Here is a 14,540-nt window from a genome sequence, read left to right on the forward strand (position 1 = left end):
CTATTTTCTGGGGCTTTTTTTTTTTTTCGCTAACTTGGCAGCCACTTTAATCACATCCCCAGCAGCTGTTGACCCAGCTCTGTGGCACTCTGTCTGACAACCTCTGACAGATGCTAATTTGTTATTGTTACTTCCTGCAAACAGCGTCACCTGCAGGCATGATTGACACCACGGCATGTCAGTCTATCTGTCATTGGAGACAGCGCTTGACTGAAGTGGTTTGGCTTTAAATGGGAAGGTAAGGGGGGAAAAAAATTCTATATGGATGGAAATTTTATTTAAGATGCCAGGAATCAGTTGAAGAATACCAGGTAAGTAAACAGTTATCTCCAGTGAGTAGCATAACAGTGTGTCTGTCAGAATGCAGGAATCTAATGATTTATACAACAGATACAACATAACTGAGATTTTGAGAAAATAAAGTAAGCAAATGCAAGAATTTCATTTACAGTGGATGAACTGAGTGCATAAGCATGCAACATTTAAGATTATTTTGAACTTTGAACTATGAATCCTGGAAAGCTACTTCAGGGCAGTTCAGGAATAAACATAAGGAAAAGTGGAAATGAGGTTGGAAAAAGAAAAGGTAGACCATGTATGATATGGTACTTGGTAGAACTACTTAATTTTTTTTTACTTTCAGTTATTTTTGACTGCATCCTTATTTACTTTGTGTTGCCACAGCAGGTCGCTCTGTATGTTTGATTTAGCACAGTTTTTATGCCATTTCACTTTTTCATGCAACAGCCAATGAGATTTGTGTATACCTTCACATTTTGTGAATTAAAAAGTGGACCTATTTCTGTTACATATATACTTTTACACTGGGAGACACCCATACTGATATTATTATTTGAAGCGTAGGTCATATTCAATATATGTATAATTAATCCATGTGATCCAAAAGCGTAGGCGTGAGAGTGCACTAAACACTTGGTTTTTGTCAGTTTTTCTACTTTCTACTTTGGTTTGATTATACTGGGAGAGGATGCTCCCAATATGGTCATCTCAGGCACATTTTACCTATGAGGTCAGAAGCCCCACCCACGTTCTGTTGATGAGTGGCAGCCAGTAAGAAGAAATCTTGCCTAAGGGGAAGGGACCTAAAATGGTTTGCTTTAGGAAGTGGATGAAATGAGGAGTTGCACCAAGGCCAAAGCTACTGTAGTATAGTCCAAGAATGAAGTATGTAGCTGTATATATAGTATAACAGAGCGCCATTAAATTAATAGGTAGCAAAGCAAACCTAGAAAATTGTTTATCCTTAATCTTTATTGTTGTGTGATTATTATGGTCCTCAGGTTTACTTGTCCTTTTTTAAAGTACTCACATATTTATCTACTCACCATCGTTTTAATTCACTTTGCTCTTTTCATCACCATCAATGAAATTAAAAGTTGGAATAGACAGAGGGAGAAAACAAAACAAAAATGTTTCTACCTTCACCGATGGTCACAAGTGCTTAGTAGTGACCGAAAGAAAGAGATCACGGCTACAAACGGTAGAAATGAGCTTCCTTCAAAGGCAGGTGGGCTCTCCCCTAGGTTAAACCTTCTAGTTCTCAACATCAAAAGGAGGCAGTTGAGGTGTTTTAGGCAAGTCCTACTGAGACTAGGCCCTGAAGCAGACTCAGGACAGGTTGCAGAGATTGTATCTTGTTTGTGGTTAGGGAACACCTTGATGTACCTCGGACGAGCAGTAAGAGGTGACTGAGAAAAAGGAAGTCTGGGTTTCTCTGCATTGACTGCTGCTCCTGTGACCCAGACCAAGGTCATTACAGATTACTAAATCTAAACTTAAAACTAGACTTGAAAAAATGTTAGAGCAGAAATGGATGGATGTTTTGAATTTTTATATAATTTGTTTTGAGCTTTCAGTCTTTGGGTTGATGCTGCTTCCGCTGCCAGGCCTGCAAACAAAACAGGCCCGGCGTAGTTCGACTTGATGCAGTCCCGGATTGCACTGCACCATGGGAATTGTTCCTCTGGCATCACGGGGAGCGGGTAGATCTCACACAAGAAACCACTGGAAAAAAAAGTTTACCTGGAGTGACTTACTTATGCATTTCTTCAGTGCAGATATTCCAATTGCGGGTTAAAATAAAGAGTAGACTTCCTTGAAGACAATTTTTGTATTGATAATATGAATCAGAACCATGACATTGACTAAAACAAATCTGACAACTTCTGATGTTACCGGCTACACGCAGGGTTAATTGATAATTAAAAGCTATCCTAGCTTAGCTGAGGATAGTTTAACATCAAAAAAGTGGGCCAAATGATGCCAGAGCACATGTGCACGCTTCCAACAATCAGCCCTTGTGCCAATTAGCATAACCTGGACTCGTAGTTCATGTCAGCCCTGGTTCATACAGGTTCCCCAATGGACACAGTACCAATGCATCCCACTCAGTGACACTGATGTCCTAATAAACTACATCTGTCTCATCTTATACGCTCAAACCTGAAAAGCAAATCCTTGTCTGTTCTCATTTATCACTCAGCTGCTAGTATTCCAACCCCAGCTTTCGATAAAAACACACTGACACAAGCACACACACACGCACACACACACGCACACACACACACACACACACACACACACACACACACACACAGAAAACCCCAAATATAGTCCACCTTCCATTACAAAGCAGAAACAGTGTCATTTATAGGAACTTTTTAATTTACACTTTACAAAAATGCACACATCGCAGATGTTTTAAGCCCTCTAATTGAGAAATACATGGCATCAGCAAGACTAGATCTCTATTTTTTATGTATTCTGTTGGCTCTAGGCACATTAAAAAAATGTATATCACACTAATAAATGAAGGAATCTCTCCTTCTCTCTCCATTAATGCTCCCTGAGTTTTTCTCACACTTACTACTTCAGACTTATTAAGCTTGAGGTCGTTAGGACAAAGATCAGAGGGTTGTACTACAAAGCAGGATTGTGAGCTTAGGAAGGTAACTATACTAACCCTGGGTTTTTTAGTTTTCAGAATTCACCTCTTATTGGGGCACAAAACTTATGCTGCAGGACTAACCTGCTCCAGAGAAGCTTGTGTTTGAGCTACAATCCCAACAACTACTGATCAATCAACTCACTGAGTCATCGTTACATGAAGATCTTGCAGAGACTGGTGTTCGTTTTTGATGACCACCTAAAATCATTTTTCTTTGCATAATGAGCATCATTAAGAAAGAGTTACAATATTTATCTACAAAAAAAAATAAACCAGGTGAAAATATACAAAAAATCCACCAAGAAACTGAATCCTGATTTTAAAGTAACACTATTGCTGCTACTACTACTACAACAACAGTGAAATGCATTACACATTTTCACACACTGTATATAAAAGATGGTCATGGTGATGTGACATAACCCATTTGTTCTGGAGTGGACATTTTCAATTCTCAGTGTTTTGTGCCACATTGTTTTTTTTAAATTGTTTGTTTGTTTTAAAACCATATTTAGACAAGAGACTGGAGTGCCTAAAATTATTAGGTAAGCCTAGCAAGCTAGGTCAGCAAGCTGCATCCATAAATTGTAAGTAATAAGCTAATGAAGTACTTCACTCACCAAAACCAAAGCGCCAATCCAAACGTAGTGAAGAGGTCCGGTAAAGGTTACTGTCAGTCAAAGAGCCCACACTGCTACCTTTAAGCCTTAGGCCTAAGTACCACAAGGTTAGAGACTGGTTGGCAACCCCCTAGCAACCTCCAAACACAAGTAAAAAATGTGTATTTCCAAATCAGCTGATGAGTGGTTGCTATAATTTGCTGGCTGTTACCAGTAGAGCAAAGAGGATGCTGCACCACAAACCTCCTCGCTGTGTGACACAAACCATAAATGGAGATCATTCACCTTCAAAATAAGAGCTGTGCCTTGACGCTGCAGCACTTTTCAAACGCTGCAACTTTTAATTTGAAGGTGAACAGTCTCTGTTTCTGGATTGAGCCACACTCTTTTCACTCCCACTTAATCAATATTTTGTGATCGCTTCTGTTGCTAGCAGGTTGCTGTGATCCCCAAAAGTTACCATGGAAGATACTGACTGGTCTGCAAACGCTCACAAAAAGGTTTTTAACCAGTTTCAAGCCAACGACTCCCACCAACTATTGCCAACCAGTTATCATATAAACACTTTTAAAAAAGTAATTAGCAAGTCACTCAGAGTTGTTACAAAGGCAGAAACTATCCAAAGAACAAAACCAAAATCGTCATACTCAAGCATCAAGCAAACATATTAAAAAATTTACAGACATCATGTTATTGGTAGAGAAACAGGCAGACATTGATGTAGGCTTCTTAAGGGCAGCAGAAGAGACCCCATGCATGATGTAGCACTAGAGTTTAAAAAAAGCAGTGTCTTCTGTGCAACAGCAGGTCGTCTACAGCTTAGATAAAACAAGTCCTTATGACACATTTTATGTCCTTTGCTTGTAGGTGTGAGAATTTGATGCATTACTATAAAGGTTCCCTTTCACTTTTGAGCCACTTGTTTTGGCCGCTTGTGTTACACAATAAAGCTGTTAAAGTCTCCATAACCTCAGAATGGTTAAACGATTCTGACTTTGCAGCGCTGCATTTCAACTTGCATGAACATAAAACAATAAGGAAACAAAGGTCTCTGTGCGATCCTGCTTTCACACGTGGCGACATCTTCAGGACGGCAGCAGGAACCCTGTCTTGTAGTAATTATTCATGCTTCCATAAACATTAAATATACGCACGCACACTTACAACATATGGTGTAAATGAGAACAGCCTACACATACGCAGAGCTCTATACATTTGTCCAGAGTGCAAAGTCACTTATAGAAGCTGCCTGGCCAGCTGCACGCTGTGCATTGCAGAGACTGTGCTTTATAGCCATAAGCACATTTTTTTACAGCATGCAAGCAGTTTCCTTTTTGTGTGAAATTATCCCCCAACCCCCCAGCCACAAGATTGCTTCTAATTTAAAGCCGCTATCTGGCTACATATTTCAGGTCATATTCACTTAGATTCTTAAAGAGTAGAGGAAAACTTGTTAATGTAAGCGTTTTCTTTTTTCCTTTATAGCTGTTGCGAAAATTCAGGCCACTGTATTATGAAGCAACTGCAGGATGAAAATACATGCAAAATTATTCACATTTGCTGAGTGTCATGATAAAAATGACAGATTTTAAAAAACAGTAAAAGTTGCTTCCTTATTGTTTTTTATGCTTAAAAGGATGACACAGATACTCTTTAATGCAAATCAGCCACTCGGATAGATATTTGAACTCTGTGTAAATCAATATGATATCAGGTTATTGCATCTAACTCATATTGCCACTGATGTTTTACTAAATATTTTTTTTAACTTCTCTCCTTTATCAGTGAGCCAGATTTGCACATGAAGGCCACTGCAGTCCCTGGGAGGCTGATAGCATTTATAGTCAGCAACAACAAAAGAAAACCAAAGATGCACACAATGTCTTGCTGACATTAAGGTGCGAACATGAATGAACATTGTCACTGACAGCCCTTCTGAAGCTTCCTTTCTGAAATTAGCAGGTAGCTGTACACTCCCTGGCCACTTTTTCATCTGTTCTATTGTTGCTAAGACATCTCAGTCAACCAGATCTAGCCAATCTCATGACAACAACTTAGTGCATTTAGGCATGTAGACATGGTCAAGATAGCCTGCTGAAGTTCAAACTGATCATCAGAATGGTTGAGAAAGGTCATTTAGTCATCTTGAATGTGACATGGTTCTTGGTGCCAGATGCTTCAGTTTGTATATCAAAAGCTGCTGATCTCCTGGGATCTACTGTGATTTTACTTTCAGTTTACAGATAATGGGGCAATATACACTTAGTGGGCAAAAGTTCCTTATTGATGTAGGAGGTCAGTGGAAAAACATTGGTTGGTCTAAATAGTCTTAATCTCATGACAGCAACTTATTGCATTTCGGCATGTAGAGATGATGTGAACATGAATTCAGCAGCATTCCTTCAGGACAAAAATAAGACATAAAATAAATAGTGAAGTGATCACTCTCCTTTCATCTCAGACAGCGCTGTCAAAAAGCTCCTTGCCTGTTGATTATTATGTGCATCCATACTTGACATTACTGCCATCTTGTGGCCACAGCTGGCTATTGTCACTGAAAGCTGCAAATAATTCCGTTTCATAGGAATCGAACTAATGTTTGTGGGGGTTTGCGCATGTATATTGTGGCTAAACCTTTGGTCTTTGAGGGCAAACTGACGGGAGAGCAACACGTGTAAGGCAAGCTGCTGTTGGCTAAGCTTTGGTCATATATATTAGCACTTCACTACATAAGCCAGCTAATAAGCTAGCTAATTAGCCAACTTGCCATTCCCCACCTTTATAATGCAGATTTTTGTTTGTGTCAATTATATTCAGTTAATAAAGTCTGAGTCATTTCCATTCATGGCTAATGCAGATCTGCTGCTAACTGAATTATTTGCTGCACATAAGTGTACACAGAGGAAGAATTAAGTACTTGGCTGTAATTAAAACCATATTGTGTGTGAAGCCTGGATCTAATATAAAATGTGATGGGTAGATGGGTTTCGCAATGATGGTTCAACTTCCAATTCCATACAGGACAGGCAATAACTAGCAGGTTATTTAACAGAGCTGAGCAGTGTAGCTACCATTAAGGATAAAGACTGCGGTTCTAACTTTATTTCAATTATACATGGTAATTTAATATCAAAGCATAATTATAGCGATTTCACACTTCACCTCCGCTTCTCCGCTTCTCTTTGCTCTTTTTACAGCCTTCTCTCATCCTTGCTGGATTCCTCTCTGCTCCACTTAGGATTTCAACACACAGCTGGAGAACCACGGCTTGTCTTCAGAATCTGAAAAGTAGCCTCGAGTGTTTTTAACCGGGAGATGTATTTGATGTCAATACAGGCACCACTCAATGTGTTAAAAGGGAAAAAAACTATAAAGCTTTCATGTGGCGAAATCATCAAAACATAATGATTATTTATTTTAAAAATGGATTTAGGACAAAATTATTAATTTCTGTTGTGGTGAAGCACTATGATTAGCACGCTTTCATCACAGTCAGAAATTGAAAGGTCTTTTCAAGTTGTTAAGGTTTGAGTATGCTCTTCTGGTGTCATGGAGAAGGGAAAATTAAGTGTTTGAATTGTGACTGTTTCCTACTGACCAGGCACAGCACCTCTAATCAGATTATGCCTTTAGCTGATGGTTAAATTAGTCTTAATCCTGAGCGCTGATTATAGAGCAGCAGGTGCCATTAGGTTTAAGCAAACCTTGTACGAGTAAGCTATGAGGATGCTATCAGATGTGTCGCGTTCACCACATATCACTGCCTGGTTGACTGTATTTGTTTTTCTGACACAAACTGAGAGGCGAGCTAAAAAGACTCATAGCAACGAAATGCCACATCCATTGTGGCTGCTGTGCTTCTCCCACTTGCTTACAATACAGTTGTCATGACTAAAATGAGGTATCGCTCTCAATGCCAATCAACTGGACTTTTATTTCCATTGTTCCCAGTTGTTTTTTCACAAGCAAAATGAAAAATATGATTTTAATTCCAAAATAATTACAAGTCCAAAAATGCCATAGCAGAATCAGGACACCCTGAGCTGTTTGACTGTATCCAACAAAAACAGATAATACCCTGAGAAACAAAGGACAGTTTTCTTCTGTTCCATGTCTACTGAAAGACTCTTTTTGCTCTGCCAAATATAGTTATTAACCCCTACTTCACATAAATTGCAGCACAGCAAACTTTCAGAGTGTACCCACTTGGCTTAACAGACTTTTAACTTGATGCTGCTGGTTATGATGTGCTGTAACAACCACCCAAACACATATAATTTCTTCTCTATCCATACTTCCCATCAGAAAATCACCACCTAAAGCAGCAATTTGGGCATGTTGCTGATTTTTATAACAGAGAAGAGGAGATGCAATTTGCTGAGCATCTGTGTTTTTCTCTTGTTGGGGGTCTGTCAGCATATATGCTTCCAGATGCAGTAGGAAGCAGCTGGAGCTTTGAGACACCCTATTTCTTGATTTAAGCTTCATTTTTATCCCATAATACAGTCAGAAATAGCTCAAGCAATGTTTGGATTAAAACAGACCTTGATCAGGTTGGATCAGAGACTGGTTAGCGAATGTTGATGAGTTTGCTGTCCCCAAAACACTGTAAGAGAATACATGATTGATGACTTAATTAGTTTTTTGTCTCATTTCTTCAGCATTATTTTCCTAGGGACATCTGAAAATTACCCCATCACCTCTTTTTCAAGTGGATGAGCAAATTAATTTCATGGTGCCACTTTCTAATAAGACACTGAACCATCCTCAAGATGCCTTTTCCACAACTAGATGTCTTATGCTGGTTCATGGTACAATTACTTGAACATAATTTCTCTAAAGTTCAGGAGTTTAAACTCTTTCGTCTCTGTCAGGGGCATCTACCATGCCCAGGAGCTTCATTGAAAACTTTGTCCTCATCTGTTGATCACCACTTCTAATTCCATTGTCAACAAACCGTCTTTGACCAATTTTAGGATTCTGCTCCTTAGTTTAGGTAGAGTGGGAGGATCTGACCACATGAGTTGGTTTGCAATAACAAGGTTGGTGGATTCTTGCCACCAAAATCAGGAAACTTTCCCAGTGTTTTTCCAAATGTGTTCAAAAGTCAATTGTTACTAGATTCTGATCATGTTGATCAGAATATGAAGTTAATTGATAACAACTGAGGTTATTATTATTGTTTTTATTAATATTAGAGTTAGAAAGGAAAATGCACAAGGTTCATTGACAAATCACATTTCTTGCACAAGTTGTTACACAACAAGTGTACAGGACAGACAGCCAGACCCAACCCTCATTTGTCATGTCCAGTTTCAAGACACAAAGATTACAATATCAGAATGACTGGCCAGCATGTCATGGAGTGGGTGGGAGGTATTGTCCTTATCTTGGACAACATCCACCTCTCCAACACCACCTGAAGGGAGTCCAGTGCCATCCCCACAACATTACTGACACATGTTTAAAGATCTCAGCTGCCTCAGAAAATATATACCACTCTGGCTTTTTTTACTAAATATCCATCCATCCATTTTTTTTTACGCTTATCCGGGTTCAGGACGCAGGGGCAGCAGACAAAGCAGACGTCTCTCTTCTTCATTGATATTACCAACGTCTAAATGCCAAGGTTCTTTTCTTTTTCCTTCCTTTGTGTCGTTCAACTGTGCTACATCACTTAACTGAAGTCTAATCACTGAAATACTTTTATTACCTAAAATGTTCTTTCTAGTTTTGAATAACATTTAAAATTGCATGCAAGTCCAGCTGTTGATGTCAAATTAGACTGTCTTATTGGCTAAAAAACACTGAAGAGGGAAGACTGTTCAAACTCCATCTGGCAATGCAAAGAAAGGCAGATGTCCAGTATTTCTTTTTTGTTTGTTTGTTTTATAGTTGGAATGCATCATCTCACAACCCACAGAAAATCTAAAGTGCCCTTTAGAACATTCACTCTTATTCTGACTTTCATGGGTAAAATGGATAAAGAGAAATCGCGCTGCTCTCAAGGCCATCTACAGACGTCCTCTCATCATAGGTTATTATTCCACTGGAGGGCTTTTGTCATCATTCGGGTACTTTCATAATCACTGGCTCAAATCTAAAATTACCATTCAGGCAAAATAAGGCTGATGTTTCATTCATGTATCAAATGCAGCAGAAGTATTCAGTGTTCTAGGCAAGACAATGGAAACACATCGATTTGCCCAAAAATCTATATGCCACCATCCTGTGCATAAGATTCTTATGGAACACTTATTTTACAAGAATCTGTTAATTTAATACACATTTTTAAAAAGCCCATCAGCCTCCTTCAGCAGTTAGTGGTAGTTATAGTCCCTCACTCTGCAGATGAGCAGAAAAAATACGAAATGTTCAGTTTTTTGTTGTCATTTAAAAAAATGTCATAAATGAAAATAAATAGCTGAAGTTATTAAAATTGGTCAAATTTATTGCCCATCTAACAATAACTGAACACATTCAATTAAAAAAAAAAATATCGAGAAATTAGGAATAATTGCATGAACAAAACAATAGGGTTTTTTTTGTTTCTTGTTTTGATTTTTTAGTGTGACTCATACAGAAGACATTTAATTTTTTTTATTTAAAAAAATTAAATGTCAGAATAGTCAGCATCCCACAGTATTGTCCTTTGAATTAGTGGTTTCAAAGCTTAGAATATGATCCAGAAAAGCACAGAAAAAAATGAAACGAAATAAACTAAATTATTTCAAAATCAATCATTTATTTAGTAAACATGAAGCTTCCAGAAGGCTTCTCTGGTAGCACAACAGAACCAGCCGAGAATCTATTACATTTCTAACCTGACCGACCTGTGATAGGGGGGCACATCAGAGTCATAACACAGGTGTAGGTACAAATGTGTCATTCTACAAGTCTGTTCATTCCTGCTTTTACCACAACGCTAACAAACATGTTTTGACTGCTTTGTTGGGGTTTCCATACCCTCTGGGTATTCCTCGCTGCTAGCTTTGTGTTAGCATCACTGATTGTGTTGCATGTTTGCAGGTCATTGGGAAACACTGATGTTGTTTTTGTGTTTTGTTGCAGTCTAATTATCCTTTTGCTCAATAGATTCAAAGTAAGTATCTAAGTAACTAAGTACAAAAGATATCCTGCAAGAACTGGCATTCAGTACTAAAAACTTTGGAAGTCATTGCTCCCAACACTGGTTGCAGGCCACACAAAAGGTCCTTGAGGGCAGACAAAGACCCATGAGGCTACTTTGAAAGGTTTCAAACAACTTTGAAAACTTTGGATTTAAATTGAATGTGAATGGTTAAGTCCAGCTTTTTTCCATGTTGGGATCTGTATCTTCTATCGGCCAAGAGAAGAAAAAAAATCCTCCAATGCTGCACTCACTTAATGCACTGTTTGCTTGGCTACATTACAACAAAAGCATTAGTACTTTATAGGTGCTGGGGTGGAAGGCTGAAGTAAAAAAAAAAAGAAAGGAAAAAAAGAGACATATTTGTGCTGTGCCAGCACTGTGCTGTGGTATAAACTAAGAGAATTGCTGGATAAAATATGCAATCCAACGGAATGGAGAAAATGACGATGAGAGAGGATAAAAAAAAAGTGGTGTGTACTGTTGTGCATCGCGCAGTTAAAGTCGGGAAAAAGAATGAGCATCACATAACAGAGTAGCCCGAGGCCGGGGCTGCTTTGGGCTGTGCAGTATGGAAAATGCATGTAGTTTGCTGCTGATGCATTAAAATAGGGGGAAATTCAGGAAAGATGTTATTTCTATTGACAAACATGGGCCAAACATGGTTAGTTGGATCGGAACGAGGAAGCGCAGCAAAGCCATTCATCCACTCAGACTCAGCTCGCGCAAGAGAGGCCGGATCAATACGACAGAGAGCTGCATCAGGCAAAACTAATTGTGGAGGTGGAGGTCGGGCAGTGCACCTTTTCTTTAAAGTGCTTTCAAATGTGAAGGGATCCTTCTGCGCAGAGGTGAGACCCCTTCACAAACTCAAAGTACTGAATGACTGTTTGATTGCTTGTCTGCTGGCTCAGTTAAAAAATAAATAAATAGAAAGAATGGTTGAAGTCTTCAGGTGTTCAAGCCAAAAGGATTTAGAAGTTATTTGACTCTTTTACAGCAGGTGGCGGCTCAGTGGTTAGCACAGTCACCTCACAGGAACCAACGCCATCTGTGGCTCTTTCTGTGGGGAATTTGATTGCTCTCCCTGGACTCCTTCCTAAATTTCAAAGTCAGATTGATTGGAAGCTGTGGGGACAAGTGTGAGTGCTGAGGATGACTTCCTCCTAATGTATGCTGGAGCAGACTCAAGCCACAGTTTCAGCAGGGATTTATACTAAAAAGTGTCCCCAAGGAGGGCACCGAGTATCTGATGTGTGACCTTGGAATATCAATAAAGCATCACAGAGCACAGCTGTGTCTTCGTACAGACAGGTGACAAATTAAAGATAATAGAAAACATAAAGCATCTTTCTAAGCTACTGGGTCAATTAAAGTGCTTGAGAGGTGATTTAGCTTTTTGAAACAGGTTGATATCAATGGCTAAATGCTATATGATACAATTAATACACTGTGGATAGGTTTTCTCACAGAGACTACTTAAAATTATAAATTTAAATATAATACAGGGCTGTTTCCAATCTGATTATACTTCTTCCTTTAGATAGGCTTGACAGTTTGCTTTAAAGCTCAAAATCATAGATAGTAGATCGGGGTGCTTATCTGAATCAAGCTTTGGAAAGCTGTTGTGGAAACCAATGTCCTAAACTGTTAATAATATTGCAATTGTTGCAGTTGTTAATACATATATACATTTTGTTTATAACATCATTTCCCATGCACAGACAGCATAAAACATCCATGCAGCTTCGTGTTATTACTCAGTTCCTTAGGTAAGAAACATCTTGTGTGTTTAGTGTATCAGGGATGTCATGATCCTGCTATATATATATATATATATATATATATATATATATATATATATATATATATATATATATATATGACTGTTTAAAGAGTTTTTTGTTAACATGAATGTTTAAGATGTTCAATAAACATGTTAAGTGTGTATATTTTCCCTTTTTTCTCGAGTCTGTTTGCTCATGCAAAATGAAATGCGATTACTATAGAATAAAAGCGAATGATATTAAATTGTGATTAATCAAAATGAATCCACAGTAACTCTGTGATGAATCTGATTAAAGGCCTACTGGCTGCCTCAATAATGTGTAATTGTTTTGTGTAATTTTAACTTTGTTTGTTCGTATGTATTTGTCTTGAAATGTGCTGCCTCTTGGCCAGGACTCCCTTGAAAAAGAGGTCTTTGATCTCAACGGGACATTCCTGGTTAAATAAAGGTTAAATAAAATAAAAAAAATTAAACATTTTAATTGTTAATTGCACTTATATATATTATATATATTAGTGTATACTAATTAGTATATAGGTTTTTAAAAAAGTTGTATTTCAAAGGAGAGAACCTGTGCTAAAAGATCGAAGAAAACTCTTCAAATTCTCTTTGAATTTAAGCACACATTCTTTGTGTTTATTCTGCATTTACTTCATTATATTGCATAAATGTCAGTTACAAGCTTGAATAAAAAGTTGAAAAAATGTAGGTGCAACCTGTCACGGCGGGGTGCGCCGATGTGTGTGGAAACAGGACCCAAAAGCAGATGATGACGAGTAGTTGAAAGTTTGAGCAGAAAAGTGATCCTTTATTAGATGACGGCAGAAATAAACCAGGAAACCAAAGTAAACTGACAAAACACTAAGAAACAAACACTAAACGGTACTGAGACCAAAACCTAAACTATGACTGTGATGGAAAATAACCAGCAAATACTATGACTAAGACTAATGATGAATAACAGAAGAAAACCATAACTAAGACCGAGGTCAAAATAAACAGAACCAGGCTAGAACTAGGGCAGAATAAACAGACGACCCGACAATGGCATGCAGAAAACAAAGGGCTTAAATACAGACATGAGGTGAATCAGGGGAAGTGGAAACATATGGGGAAACAGCTGACAGCCATAAACCTAATGACAGGACCAGGAGAGAAAAGCTAAATACAATTAACAGAGAACACATGACATTGTCAGAATAAAACAGGAAATACTAAAACTAAACATGACAACACAACTTAACAGACCTAATACGTGATGAATAAATACCAAACCCCAAAACATAGAAAACCCAGGAACAATAACCAATAACTGCCTAAACTAAAGGCAAAATAGGAAATAACACAAAAACTAATAACATATCAAAAAATACAAAGAAAAACTCAGAGTGCTGGGTCGGAGACCCAGCCTGTGACAAAGCCCCCCCCTCAAGGGCGGATTCCAGACGCCCGAAAACACCCAGAAAACAAACACAAAACCACAACAACCCACCCAGGGCGGGCGGAGGGGGACCAGGAAGGAGGGCCGGAAACAAAACCAAAAACAAAGCACCAGAAGCACACAGGCCAAAAACAGCAAGGGCACAAGAGTCCGAGACCCAGCTTCAGGAGGGCGACCATGAACCCGGCAGAACAGGAGCGAATGGCGAAGCGGTTCAGGCGGCCGCCCCGGAGGTCGACAGCAAAACAAAAGAAAGGACAAAAGTTCGGGAGGCCGACCGGGAGGCCAACGGACCAGCAGTCCAAAACCCATGAGTTCCGGGGGCCGACCCGGAGGTCAAGAGCACAGCAGGTCACAGTTCATCAGTTCAGGCGGCCGACCCCGATGGCAACGAAGTCCAGCTGACGGCCCGGAAAGCGGCTGGCGATTCCGAGGGGCAAAACGTGGCATGGGCGGCGGTAACACAGCCGCGGGACCAGGCGAGGCCGACACAAAAACAGAGGCCAAAGCCGGACCAGGCGAGGGCGAAGCAGAAGCCAAGGCCGAAGCCGGACCCGGAGGCGAAGCAGGAACAGAGGCCGAAGCCGGACCCG

General features: G+C 39.2%; 1 long non-coding RNA gene across 1 annotated transcript; it reads left to right on the plus strand.

Annotated features, from left to right (window-relative positions):
* The first annotated feature begins 411 nt into the window (after window positions 1-411).
* LOC120735009 lies at window positions 412-14,279 on the plus strand. Its single transcript, XR_005696159.1, has 3 exons — window positions 412-422; window positions 1,575-1,580; window positions 13,474-14,279. It is a non-coding gene; the product is annotated as an uncharacterized LOC120735009 (long non-coding RNA).
* Window positions 14,280-14,540: the final 261 nt, after the last annotated feature.

The sequence above is a fragment of the Simochromis diagramma genome, unplaced genomic scaffold, assembly GCF_900408965.1.
Source record: "Simochromis diagramma unplaced genomic scaffold, fSimDia1.1 OVJJ01000176.1, whole genome shotgun sequence".
Lineage (NCBI taxonomy): Eukaryota > Metazoa > Chordata > Actinopteri > Cichliformes > Cichlidae > Simochromis > Simochromis diagramma.